This window comes from Epargyreus clarus, unplaced genomic scaffold (assembly GCF_041222505.1).
Source record: "Epargyreus clarus isolate Ecla_fem2 unplaced genomic scaffold, WU_Ecla_fem_2.2 ptg000009l, whole genome shotgun sequence".
NCBI classification, from domain to species: Eukaryota; Metazoa; Arthropoda; class Insecta; order Lepidoptera; family Hesperiidae; genus Epargyreus; species Epargyreus clarus.
Window position 1 is genome coordinate 10,169,986 of NW_027332217.1, and position 12,204 is coordinate 10,182,189.

At 32.5% G+C, this 12,204-nt stretch overlaps 1 long non-coding RNA gene across 1 annotated transcript; it reads left to right on the forward strand.

The window, feature by feature from the left end:
- Positions 1-376: 376 nt before the first annotated feature.
- On the forward strand, positions 377-3,251 carry LOC140744973 (uncharacterized). Its single transcript, XR_012102607.1, has 2 exons — positions 377-746; positions 2,776-3,251. It is a non-coding gene; the product is annotated as an uncharacterized LOC140744973 (long non-coding RNA).
- The last annotated feature ends 8,953 nt before the right edge of the window (positions 3,252-12,204 follow it).

A 12,204-nucleotide genomic window follows, 5' to 3' on the forward strand; every position in this document is an offset into this window, starting at 1 on the left:
ATTATTGGAAAATTAGACTCTGTTTAGACTCGCTTGGGTTAGGTTCCTTGTGTGAAAAAATGCTAATTTAATTATATCCTTTTTAAAAGTATACTTTTTAAGATTAGAGTAACTTTTCTGTAGTATTGTCTGCCAAATATGTCGGCAAGGTTACATGTACCCATTATACACATTACACACTTTGTCACGTACCAGTAATAATGTGGCAAAGGGTAAAACTGTTACAAAAGCTATGTATGTATATATGTGAAGGTAATTCGTACCGAAGACATTTAGCTGTATATTGGCATCGTATTTGTAAACTACTTCATTATTTCTTGCGTTTGTAACATATTTGATGTAGATCATGAATTAAATTATTTAACTGTTAAAATTGAAAATTAGACGAGCTTACCTGTAAGCGAAGTCTGATTATAATTTTATGAATGGTGATCTGAAATATAATTGAGAATTACAATGTAGTATCCTTCTTCCCACTCGTCGGCATCGCGATTGTTTAGCCCTTTAAAAACAAAAAAGTTTTAAGACCACTGACACTGCGTATGACAGTGACACTATATTGACAGCTACCTCACTTAATTTAGAGTCTATCATTTCCAACTTAGTCTCCTTGATAATATGCATGCTGTCTATATCTAGGAGACTCTTTTGTTCTTATTGTTGCAGTATGGGTTTTGATTTTGGGAGGGTGGGTAATTATATTTCAGATCACCATTCATAAAATTATAATCAGACTTCGCTTACAGGTAAGCTCGTCTAATTTTCAATTTTATTTCATGGTGATCTGAAATATAATTGAGAATTACAATGTAGATGTTTAGAGACAACTGCAACGATGGAACATGTAATTAAATTAAAGATTTATTACCATACATATATATTATTATATGGATTTAATTACATTGCTGAATATTTATTTGTTCTGCATCATATGGATGAGATGTTGTGAAATCCATAGTGCTTAGTGAGATTTATTCTCAATAATAAAATATATATAAAAATACAATATGAAAATATCATATTAATAAGAAATTTTTCTCTTAATTAGGTATAATTATAAAATATACATAATTATTAGGATTGCTAACTGAATATTTACTCTTACTGTATAATATGGATGAAATGTTCTGAAACACATAGTACTAAGTGAGATTCCCTCTGAATTAGATGAAATAATATTCAGTGCAATAATAATGCAATATTTTTCTCTAAATATATTATTACTAATTTAGTCAACTTAGTAATTTAGTCAGTATTAATGATTATTCAATTCAAGCTTTTGCACCTTGCAAAAAATAAATACATACAAGGTCGAAAATATGTTTTCTACCCTCCATAGTATGTCATAATTATGTGTAGAATTAATTACTTGGTCAATTTTATTGACACAAATAATACTATTTCCTTTGCTATGTAGCAATATATGTATATATATGTTTCATATGTGATGTGCATTATATAATAATGTACTTTTATATAATACTATACTTATATGAACCAGTAGGTACATTGTATGTATTCCAATATTATTAAAATAGGAAGCCATCCCATGTTGAATATTTAGGAATTAATACCATTATTTATTGACAAATTATGATTGGGTATTTGATTTGATCTTGGGATGATGTATGCCCCATGTGAGATAAATTTATATTTTATGTTGTAGGTATACCCAGTATAATATTGGGTGTTATACCTACTTTGTTAAATAAACATAAGTGTGCAACTATTAGTGTGCATGTTCAAGAGGGACATGATCATTCTTAGATCAATGAAACATTTTAGTTTTATATGACTTCCTGTTTTTGTAGGTATGTATCGGATTTGCAAAAGTTACTTATACTTTTTGCTGTACCATGCTTATGCATGCCCTCTGTAAAGTTACATATCTATATGGTTGGTTAGAAAGCTTATGATGCGTTTCCTTTTGAAATCCAATCTGACTTTCGATCTAACATCTTTTCCTAAAAATGTGTGTAACTATCAGTTATGTGTATGTATAAGTTGATATCAGTTTTCATAACAGTATTTATGTATATGATTATTTCAAACCCCATTCATGACTAGCTTATCTTTACTCAAAAGAAAAGCTTATCTTTACTCAAAAGTATTTATGCTGAGCATTTCCAGGATTAATTCAGTTTTAATAAGTCAAATATTTTATAATTTCCATGGGGTTCTGGCTTACTTAGCCTGTAATGATTACTAACACAACAGGTTCTAGTTACAGCTCTGCCAGTGATAAATTATAAAGTTATTACCCACATTTTTCTCTATCTTAATTCTTTAAGAAAAGGAAATTAGATAAATCTTCTATATATAATAATTATTTATATATATAATATAGTTTTCTTTGTTCCAGGTAAGATGTCTGCCATGTGTGTCCTATATAGTAATGTTAGAGTCCTATATAGTAACATTCCTCACACATACCCCTAAGGAATTCCTATTAATTCTAGGGATGCTAGATTTACATTTGAGAATTGATTGGACATGCAGCTTACTTTCTTTGTTTTATGTTTTATAAGAGCATCTAGGTATACACACTAGGCATAAAAGACCCAAAGAAGATATCATATTAATGGCTGGCCATTCACATGATATAATAATATTGTTATTACTTTTATATCATTAATGTGTCACATATTACCATGGTGGACATTATTAAATTTCATTATGAAATGATAACAAATTCAGTTTTAGTGTAACTAACATAGACATTATAAAGACTTAAGTGCAATAGCAATTCTCATATTATGCTTGTCTTTATTCCAGGGTTAATGGGCTGCTGTGTTATTTGTTGACCTGATGACTGGTGTATAAATGTATGATGCATGTTTCTATATAGTAAACCCGGTGTTGCTAAAGGAAATGTTTAAGCAACAATATAAATAATATATTATTATTTGATTGCATTTTGTAATGTTGGGAGTACCAGGCTTCTGTTGTAAAACATTACATAGGTACTACCAATCTTTAGTCAATTTTTTCATGATGATCAACCTCATATTTTAAGCAGTTATGTACAATAAAAGTGAAAAATATGTGCAGATATTTAATAATTAACCATATGTTTGTGGACTGAACTTGCAAACCTTTAATTATTACTGTATTTATTCCTATTGAGTCACTGAAAGATAAGTGTAACGAAATCCAAAATGTTAATTTTGTATAAATTCTCACATTTGTACATAAAGTTCACTCTTGACATTCACATATTTGCATTTATGTCACATATGCCACATAAATAAGTAATACTAAACAAGGTTTTTGAATTATTTACAAGTATGGACATTTATTATTTAGCACATTTGTATTGTTATAGTATTGCAGGTATTGTTATAGTACCTGGCCTTAGAATAAATCATAAAGGTATTTGTGTCCAAAGACAACTCCAGACTTCTGGATTGATTTTATCACTGTAAACCAGTGTATTAAATAGATAATTTAAAAACTTCAATTCAAGTTACATCTATATAAAATAGAGTTATATATATTATGTAAGCTCAATGACTTTAAGTAGGTACTCTGTACCAGTAGTTAAGTGGTGCATTATAGTTCTGATTGTACTCCTTGATACAAATCTCCTTAGAGTTATACCTTAATAATACGAGTATTTCCTGAAATCCGCAATATCTTGAAATACACCTAATCTGGATGTTAGGATATTCATATATACCTAGCCCAAAAGATATCAAATCAAACAGCTTTATATAGCTGGTAACTGATTAACTTTTATTATACATAATTTGTATATATGTGAGTAAGAGGTACTACAATATAACCCATGTAATATTGTTTACTTTGAGCCATGTATAGGTACCTGTTATTTGCTTATAAAACAGCTGAAATTGAGTAGGAACTATAGAGTATCCATAACAAATCAATGAACTCTGCTCGATTGTGTTGAGGTATTAACACAGAATGCTACTATCAAAGCTAGGACTTCAGACGCTGGATCCAATATATGGGATACTTATAGTATTCTTTCTTCATGTGACTAAAAATATATTGGACAGATATGTGTCAGTATCAATAAGCCGGAGTTTTGTTTGCTTAATCATTGTCCTCCTGAGGTGGTTCTTTTGAGAGAACATGCCTTCTGTTCTATATCAGGTTAACATGAAACAGTTGTCATGTATATACACCAGTGTGTATGTGATAATGTGAAGAGCACATCTATTACCATTTGAGATCGAGCATTGGATTAACTAGTATACAAAAATAATTTTGTCATCAATGTTGTAAGATTTTTATCTTGACGCCATATATTAAATTTTAATATCATATAACACAATTGATTTGTGTGGAACAACCAATCTCAACCAATTTAGAATTGGCAACGGGGTGCTGCATAAAACATTTATGTCACAAATGTCTATTTTAGACATTGTTTTCTGATAAGATAGCTAGTCTTCTATCATTTGTAATGCAGCTAAGTGAGTTTCAATGTCTTCAGTATGATTCCGTTACATGAGCTCATGAGCATCATGCTGTGCAGTGAATCCTGATAAGATTCTTATATGCACGGGGTTATATTTGTTTTGGGTTAGCGCACCAGCAATGTGATGATTGATATTTTCTGTTCTCCACCATGTATTACATATATTTTTATCGTGTGTATTGTGGTGGAGCATAAATAACCTATTATGACCTTTATAGGTAGCACTAGTTAAAGTGTTATTCTGAGAAGAGCATCAAAATGTACCAGGTTGATTTCCTCAGTTCTCATAGGCATATGTCATTCATCCAGTTGCTTCACACATACCTCCCAATTTTAGAGAACTCTGATGATATTATTGTATTCACTCGTTGTCCCAGTATGTTGACATAATATTTTCCATTTCTGTTAGGACACTGTTTTGTCATATAGTTACAAATATGTTTTGCTATTTGCAATAACTCCATGAATGATTCCTGAAATTATAGCTGGTTCTGAAAATTATTTTGTCAGAGTTGGTATAACAGGGTTGGCATAACCTTGTGTTGTAGCAGCTCTAGCTTGGTGCTTATAAATCATTCATGCTTTATACTGTGTATTGTTAGTGCAATAGCTAGTGATGGAAGCATTCAAGCCATTTGCCACATATAAATGTTAGCTCAGGTATCTCGTACTCAATGGCGAATGAGTGAAACATTTAGTGTCAACAAAGTAACACTTGGAGTGTCTCGTACTCGACGGTTCTGATGCTTTGTATATTCGACCACTTGCCACATAGAAATGTTAGCGCGAGTATCTCGTACTCAATGGCGAATGAGTGAAACGTTTAGTGTCAACAAAGTAACACTTGGAGTATCTCGTACTCGACGGTTCTGATGCTTTGTATATTCGACCACTTGCCACATAGAAATGTTAGCGCGAGTATCTCGTACTCAATGGCGAATGAGTGAACCGTTTAGTGTCAACAAAGTAAAACTAGGAGTATCTCGTACTCGACGGTTGTGACTCTTTGAATATTCGAACATTTGTCACATATAAATGTTAGGGCCAGCATCTCGTGCTTAATGGTGAACATGGGAACCATTTAGTGTCGACAAAGCGACGCCACGAGTATCTCGTACTCGGGTGGGTGGTACTCGTGGCTCGGGTGCATTTTATATCTGGACCATTAATTGCTAAATTATATGCATAAAAATGCAAGCATCTTACGGTTAATGGCGAATATGAGCACCGTTTGGTGTCTGTACACGTTACAGAGCGAGATTGGCGTGCGTGAATAGTTTTGAAGTTGTAGATACGAGAAAGTTTTTCAAACAATATAGTTTCTTTCTAAGCATATGTTAGTTATTTAGGCATTTTTATAGTTGTGCACACATAACTGTAAAAAATGAATACATTATTTTCTTACATACCTGGTAAGTGATTTGTACATAAACTATGAACCGGTGATCCAATCCGAGGAATTGCTTCGTAAATTCTTGCTACTGCGACCACCACTACGCGGACGTGATTCTTCATTCCTATTTTCCATTTTTTCACTAGTTTTGCTTCACTATACACGTTTAACAAAACTTTGAAAAAATAATATCACGATGCCTTGGAAGCGCGAAAAAGAAGTGAGGTAGCTGTCAATATAGTGTCACTGTCATACGCAGTGTCAGTGGTCTTAAAACTTTTTTGTTTTTAAAGGGCTAAACAATCGCGATGCCGACGAGTGGGAAGAAGGATACTACATTGTAATTCTCAATTATATTTCAGATCACCATGAAATAAAATTACGATTACCAATATTCTAACGGTCTTATTCATAAAAAGTTATAGAACACTTATAACGTTGCTATAGTACGATTGTCAAAAAGTGTTATTCATAAACGTATTTTAGGCACTAAACCGTTCTATAAGCCTTCAATAACTTATAGAGGCCAGAACCCTACTATAACAGTGCTATAAGACAAAGATGGCGGACTCTCATCAGCTGATTAGTGATTACTAACCTAATTTGACAATATGTTTTGAATAAATTTTAAATGGCAATGTCCGTTTTGTATATAAACTTGAAATAATTTATTTAAATATCCGATAAATAACATTATTATATCACTATTTCAAATTACAATGCAAATTTTACAAAGCTTAGATATCATTAATAATCTAGAAAACCGTCCACTTCGAAGAACATTGCACCAAAGAGTGATCCGTTTTCTTTAAACGACGAAGACTTTCGGAAGCGTTATCGCTTTAATAAATCGACAGTAAATTTTATAATTGATCTCGTACGTAATGATCGTAAATTAGATCGCAGAGATCCTGGTACACCTTCTGAAATACAATGTTTACTGCCATAAGATATTGCGAATGATTACAAAACGAAACTTAACAAAACATTTATATCCAACCAATTTTCACTCCTTTATCTTTTAACAACTTTTGCTTAATATCCTATTTTAACAAAGAAAATATTTTTAAATTCGCGGTATTTACAAATACAATGACACTGACATGTTATTTGGTTTTATTGACAACGCATTGACAAGAATGTCAAGACAGAATATTTTTTGTACGAAATAATGTCAATTAAAGATGTTTATCTATGGATATTTGTCAATTTATTCGCCGAACTTCACTATAATGGCAACATTTTCATTTATAGTTTACTTTAGCGACACATTAGTTATAGGAGGTTTATGGAACGTTTATGAATAAGCAATTTTATAGAACGTTTTATAAGCTTATCGAACACTTTAACTAATGAGTGCTTAAAACCTTCTATAAGCATTTTTTATGAATAAGACCGTAATAATTTGAACGTTTAGTCAATAAATTTGTTTTTAAATCAGTTTAAATAAGGAATAATAAATACGAAAACAAATAATCCCAAAACAACACCGACCCGTTGCCTCGAATTCAGTAGCAGGAACTCAGCTGAATACAAAGCACAGTGATGCCTTCTAATGCCATACTTATCTTAATTTCATCAATATTACCTAATTATTCGGCGACCATTCCACTAACAGTAATTGCCTAATTGCTAGTTCCTCCTCGTTTCTATTACCTAACTCTAGTCTATACAAAGGAAAGAACTTTCGGTCGGTCACGATTCCGTAATTTCGCTAATTGGTCAACTAAATATACCTAATTACCAGACGTAGAACCGATTGCTTCGTGGAATTATGGTGTTCTTTTGTTTTGTGAATAGTTCAACTGATATTAAGATGCCAATTATAATCTATAGGCTTTTCGATCCAATTCCTTATAAATCCTACTCCTAAGTATATCACAGATGTGTCAGTACGTACTAACTTATTTAATAACTGTTGCTTAAATCGGAATATATCCATTATCAAGGGAATATCACAAATTTATACTAGCGCAAACTAAATGTACCTGAATGTAAAACGTAAAAAATATTCACGTTAGAAATAGGTATGGTGGTGGTGGTGGTGGAACCTCTCCTCTCATACATGCAAGATTTGAAGGCTTCCTCTCTTCTAGGCAAGATTTGAAGTGATTAAGAAGCTACGTAACATAATTTGCCTTATATTTTAAATATTTTACGTATTTTATCCTATACCTCTACCTAGACGATCCAAGATATAACAATAGTAATAAAAATGCAAAACAGGTACACCTTCCACTTAGAAATGGATAAAACAAAGTTAACATCACAACAAGCGCTTAAAACAAGTTCTGCTACCAAAAACCGTTTTGATAATACAAATAAACTACTTCATTATATGTAAACAAATTTCGTCGCCTCCACAAATGTATATTTCTTAAGAAAACATTTTAATGAGCCCAAACTCTCATAGTGATTGATTCTAGTGAATTGTGTCTCATTACGCTCAAACTTACATTAACAAGCATAAACCAACCTTAAACTTAAGTAAGTGTAACTTAAATTTAATCGCTAGTAAGTATACGAATAATTTATTGTTATTATACCCAAACAAATTGTATAGCAATCGTTTGTTTTTTCTGTTCACCTCACTTGTTATAGGAAATTTTGACATGAGCACGCGTGGGTGTGGTTGTAAGGTATCTTATACACAAACCATGTTACTGTCTATAAGGCATTATTAAATCACAGATATTCACGTTCTTATTTTATTTTATTTTGAAATCATAGATATTTTATTTGATACGAAGATTTTTAAGAGTACTAAGTAGGTATATGAGTTATTAACCACAGAGTAGATGCATGTCAGGTAAAGGTAAATATTAGACGTAATAAAGAAGATATTATTACCTTCATTAACATGCAGTGGCTCCTTACAAATAGATATTTCGTCTACCTGAAGGAAAGCAGTCTATGGTCATTTACAACATCAGAGGAGTCACCAATGCATCTTCAATTTGGAGGAAAACTCTTTTTGCGTGTTTTATAAAGAGCCTCAAGTCATAGCGCTCAGGGTATACTTTGGGTAGAAGTTCATTTACCATCTTGCAAGTTCGTGCCAAGAACGTACTTGTATGTTAAGTAAAAGTAGTATAGTAGGTGGCACTAAAACGGAATGTGAGCATACACCTTTACATGTGGGGTAACCCACGTTGCATGATACTTTTGTTAGCTTTCTGGTTTGTGTTGAATGAGTTATCAATTTTAGGACATTTGTATGGAAACATTGTTTGAGTATGATTTAAATGTTTCTTAGAGCTCTACTTTTGGTGTTACTCAATATTTTATTCAATATTATTAATGTGTCATCATGAAATTAATATAGTTACATATTGTGGGAGATGAAGTCTTGAAAATAGATTTAGAGTTTTAGCGATTTTTAGACTTCATCGAATTTTTTAATCTAAACTCACAGCCCTACAATAAGTCCCTCTGTGTCATGGGTGTCATGGACACACACAAAGACGAATAGGAAAAAACCTAGATCTAGAACCGATATCTAAATCTAGAACAGATATCTAAATTTTATTTAGATATCTGTGTGGCCGAGAATCGAACCCGGAACTCCCTGCGCGTCAGACCGGTGTAGAAACCGCTTTGCTACGTAGTTCTCTCAAATCATACGAGTAATTAAACCTTTCAACGCTTTTCTATAAAACGATACTTCATAACGCTTCTGTAGTTCAATACATAATTTTCCAAAACAATCATACCTAATTCTTATGTAAACGCTAAGAAGATATCAAATGAAACGGAAAATGATATTTTACGTCCATTTTGGCACCTTTCACGCTTTGTGAAGGTGTCGCCGTAAACTACTTATCGGCTAAGCGGCTTACAATATCCGATTACACGGAAGTCAATTACTCGGATACCGATTGAAACGTTATTGGTTTCGGTATTATGACTTTATTTTGAGGATTTTATGTCTTAAGTTCTACAGTAACATTTGGATGTTTTACTAGACTTGTTGTTATCCGCAGCTTTGTGCACGCAAGGTTTAATACAAAGATTTAACCCTTATTTAACATCCTCAGGGGTAAAACACTATATCTTTCGTATTGGAAATCTATATCGTAAATAAAACTTCTTTTCTAATTTCATGGTTCTAGCTTTAGTAATAAACTCTGCATATTACTACATAAATCTGATATTTAGTCATTTTTTTTTATGATATAAGAGTAGCAGACGAGCATGCAGTCCACCTGATGGTAAGTGGCTACTGCCGCCCATGGACATCTGTAATCAACCTCAGATAGGATTAGATATTCAGCATATTAGATATTCAGATATTCAGCAGGACTCATTCTCAAGGTACTGGATATGTTAACCACTCTCTCTTCTCGAATAAAAAATAATATAAGTAGTTGTTTAGTTACAATATAACAATTACTTATATTTACATAAATTTTAGATAAAAATTAAATCTTTAAATTAAAATATTCGAGACTAACATACTTATGACTGAAATAGAATTTAGCCGTTAAATGCCTACATTTGCCCCCGACTAGTGAACCTACAGCTAGAAAGCAATATTTAAATTCAATTGAATAAACAGCCATTTACAAGAATCCAATTCGATACGAGTGCTGGAATAAAAAAACTAGTAGAAATGGAATGAGTCACCAGTGATTTTAAATGAAATAAGCTCGTACAACCGCCAAGTTATTTTTTAACTCTCAGTAAGCCAGCATGACTTATATTAGGGTGGAATAAGGTTGAAAATGAATGGGTTTATTCGTTTTAGACGCAAAATAAAATGTTTTCTTCTCCAAGGGTCGAACGACCTTTTTTCTTAGCGATCGGTATCAAAGGCAGTCATCGATGACTCGTAGCGACAATGCTATCGGGTCCACCACACATCGGTATGGTAATATACCGATGCATTCCTCGCTTTGTGTAAACACTATTATGTTGATGAGGTGGGCGAAACCCTTATTGATATACATTCGAACTTATTGTCAATAATATTGGTGCGCCCGTATTTTAAAAGGCAATTTATTCTGCCTCGATGGGATGTTCGATAATGTTAAGCCGTATCATGTTAGTTTTTATGTAACGTATACAGACATGTTTATGAAATTGTGCTCCTCTCAAGAGTGTGCTGGTTTGAAGAGTTTGTATACTAGAATCTTTTATATTATAAACGCCATCTAGGAGAGTATACGGGTAAAGTATGTTACGTGTTATATAAAAAAAAAACGAGCATGCAATCCCTCTGACGATATGTGGCAAATACTGCCCATAAACATGTAATCAATCCCAATTGAGATTGGAGTCCCATTTGAGATCCGCCACAGGTGCATTGCTACCCTTGAGGACTTTGAAATAACGTTAAGAAGAAGAGAAATGAGTATTTAATACTTGTGTGGGACTATACCAGTTCCACATCAGTTTCTTTCGTTTAGCAACAGTATCAACAATGTTACAATGGCATATGATCTGCCGGGTGTAGTTTCTGAACATGCTAAAATCTAAATAATGAGCTTGGATGACTGAGATCACTATTTTGTGCGTGTGAGTACATGTGTAGTGTGTACGTATGTATCGAAGAAAGCGTTTAAACATTTATAGTGTTCCAACCGTATCCCACGGCACACTGTAGGAAAATCAATAAATTTTCATCAAAAGCTCATTTGAGATCGTTCTAAAAACGTTCGTCTGACACCGACCTATTAAATTTCAAACCCTTTAGGCCCTTTACTCTATCGCGGCCACAACAACGCAGTGCCCATAAAATTGGTATTTACCCAAATTAAGCCTTAGTCGTAATTGATATGAATGGTCGTTTCTAGTTAAACGTAATTGGGGGAGAAGAAGGCAAGTGCATAGAGATAAGTTTCCTTTGTTCCTACGTCAGAAGCAATCGAATATTCATTATACGGTTATTAATAAAATATGTTATATGTTCAGAATAAGATCTTTCTTATATGTGCTCGTTGTCGATATAGTTATCGTTAACTAGCACAGTCATACATTGTCTACGTAACTGTTCTTCTAAGTTGATGTTTATTAGACAGGTTTATTTTTTTTAAACAATACATTAATAACAATGTTGTTAGTAACTGAATGTAATATGTATCCCTCTCTGTATTTTTTTAATGCTAAGTTTATGAATGTGCAAGTTTAAAAAAATAATGCACGACTTGATTTATTTACATTGACTTTATACGCTTTCTATACAATTGTTGTAACCTTGAGAAAATAACAATTAAAAGTTATGTTTATGTGCCCGGTATACTTACATAAACGGTAGTGCGCTGAACAAATTTCAGCTGTTTTAATATTCGTTCACAAAACACATCATTTACCTAGGCATACTTTTATACCTTACATGATATGCAAAGTACAATAATTTTAGGCAAAA